The following is a 2,500-nucleotide window of genomic DNA, read 5'->3' on the forward strand; positions in this document are numbered from 1 at the left end:
ACCATCTCCACCAGTCGACTGAGGAGCAATGGGAGCAGCACCATCAGGGACCCCACACACCCAGGCCGCTCCCTCTCTGAACCGCTGCTGTCCAGCAAACGGTTCAATCAGAAGGACAATAAGATCCCACACCAACAGACTGAGGGACAGCCTCTTTTCTCTGGTGCCGCTTCATTTATTCGTTTATTTGGGTTTTTTTTTAACCGATTGAGAGAAGTGAAATTTCATTGTACTTAAGTATAATGATGATTAGGACCCTTCTATTCTTTTCTATTGTGTGGTATCATATTTCATATAGCTGTGGTCTTCCCTGAAACACACTCAGTTAAAACATAAAACCTGATCTCCACATGGCCATGAGTAACATTGTCACTCTTAGCCACGTATGCCAATGACCCTAGGTCGCCTGGCTGGGGCATCAGAGGTCAACCCACACATAAACACAAGCTCAGTTCTCCGCTGACACATACAGTTCTCCACCTGTTCTCCTCTGACTCTGACTTATCCCATCATTCTGACCTCAGCTTCCTGGCTTCTCGTGAGCCGTCTGTTCAGATATGCGACCTACCTCGATATCTGATTATCAAAAGCCAAATTCTGGGTGAGAGAATTTCCAGGCACCAGGAGTGTGGATTTGTTTGTATAAATTATGATCTTTAAATAATCTGTTTGGACAGTCGTGAGTGGGAGTGTTGTTTTGCCGTCCCCTGCGGGGGGGGGGGGGGGCTTCAGTCTCTCTGATGGATTACAGAATCGTGTCTGCCGCCGGTGGGGGGCGGGGATTGTTGAGTGCATGACTTGTTTTGATTGGCTGTTGCTATTTGATGAGCTGACGACACAAACCCACGGAGAGCACACGGAGACAGGCGTTTCCTTCTGACGAACTTTCTTTTCTCTCTGTCTGCCTTCCAGTGACTGTAACCTTTGACCTTATCTCTCATTGCCTTACTCAGGGAACAAGCCCTCTCTCCTGTCTTTGACAAGCCATCAACACTGCACTCAGAGAAAAGCCCTAGGCCTAAACACTAAACTACTACCATTATCATCACACACTTAAACACGCACACACACTCACTCAGACACATACATATAAACACACACACACTCTCTCTCACACATATACACACACACAGACACACTGTTTCTCTCTCTCTCTCTCTCTCACACATACACACACACACACACACACACACACACACACACACACACTGTGTCTCTCTCTTTCTCTGACACACACACACACACACACTGTGTCTCTCTCTTTCTCTGACACACACACACACACCATGTACGCTCTCTTACTTCTATACCCTTGTTCTCCTGTTTACTCCGAGAACAGGAGAAACTAGTTGCTGTCCTGTTCTCCTTTTCCCTCCCATTGTCATGACTCTCCCCGCAAAATCACACACCACCTCACAACATTCACCAAACAGCATAGGGTAACAACTGACAAAAGGTTTGGGAGTCATTCAGACAGCCGTACACATATTTCACACACTCTGACCCAGAAATTTCCACTCAGGACACAAAGTAACTCTGCTCCCGGGTGGTTTTATCTCCCGGGTGGTTTTATCACTATTAATAGTATTATATTTTTATAAATGATGTCTTATCCTCTGGTTGAAGGTAAAGATGAGTTAGTTTGTTAAAAGCAGATAAAAGTGTTTCATTGTCTTCCGCAAGGCAGAACAGAGGCACTTTTCCGCTCCAGTTCTCCTGAAACGGTGTTCTGTCAGGACCAGAGCTCTCTCGTCAACTGACTGCTCCCCCGTCTGAAACGTGTTACGTCTCACGCTGTCCCACAGGCCTGCGAGACAAAACAGCTCGGCGCCTTCCCCCCGTCCCCAAACGAACGCGCCGCGCATCTCACATGCATTTAGTTAGCGGCGCTAAATCCGAGGGAGTTTCCACCGCGCTGTTCCGCTTGCCCAGAGCGATGGCGAGCTGTTACGCGAGCAGACAGACGGCACGGTCGTTCCCTTTGCCAGGAAACGTTCTCACGGCATTCCCGTTTATTGCAAGGGAAGCACATTCCCGCCGCTCGGGCTAGCTCCGATACTGCCGAGCACTGCAATAAAGCTTCTCGCTCGACAGCAGTGGCGTGCTTTTATTAAGCTCCCTTTATAACAAAATCAAACTCCACTTTAGCTCAATAAACAAAGCGCTTTGGCAAGCACTGCTCCCCTCCTGGGGGGGTGGTTGCTTCGGGGGGGTGGGGGGGGGGGGGGTCATTTCTTCTCTGCTGTAGTAGCAGGCTGATGGACAATCCTGACCTCTATTCTCACCCATCAACCCTCCTGAGAGCTCACAGACTGTCAGCGGTGCTTTGTGACGGCTGTTCCCAGGTCAGCCACTGAAGGGTCAGGAGACTGAGCACAGGCCAAAGCTGCTGATGCTCACGGCACAGAGGGCCTGCTGGGAAGAGTATTGGTGAGGTTGCCGTGATTGGTCAAGAGGGTTGAGTCAAAGTACCTAAACTGGAAGACACTGAAAATCAAAA

Source organism: Chanos chanos, chromosome 11 (genome assembly GCF_902362185.1).
Source record: "Chanos chanos chromosome 11, fChaCha1.1, whole genome shotgun sequence".
Lineage (NCBI taxonomy): Eukaryota > Metazoa > Chordata > Actinopteri > Gonorynchiformes > Chanidae > Chanos > Chanos chanos.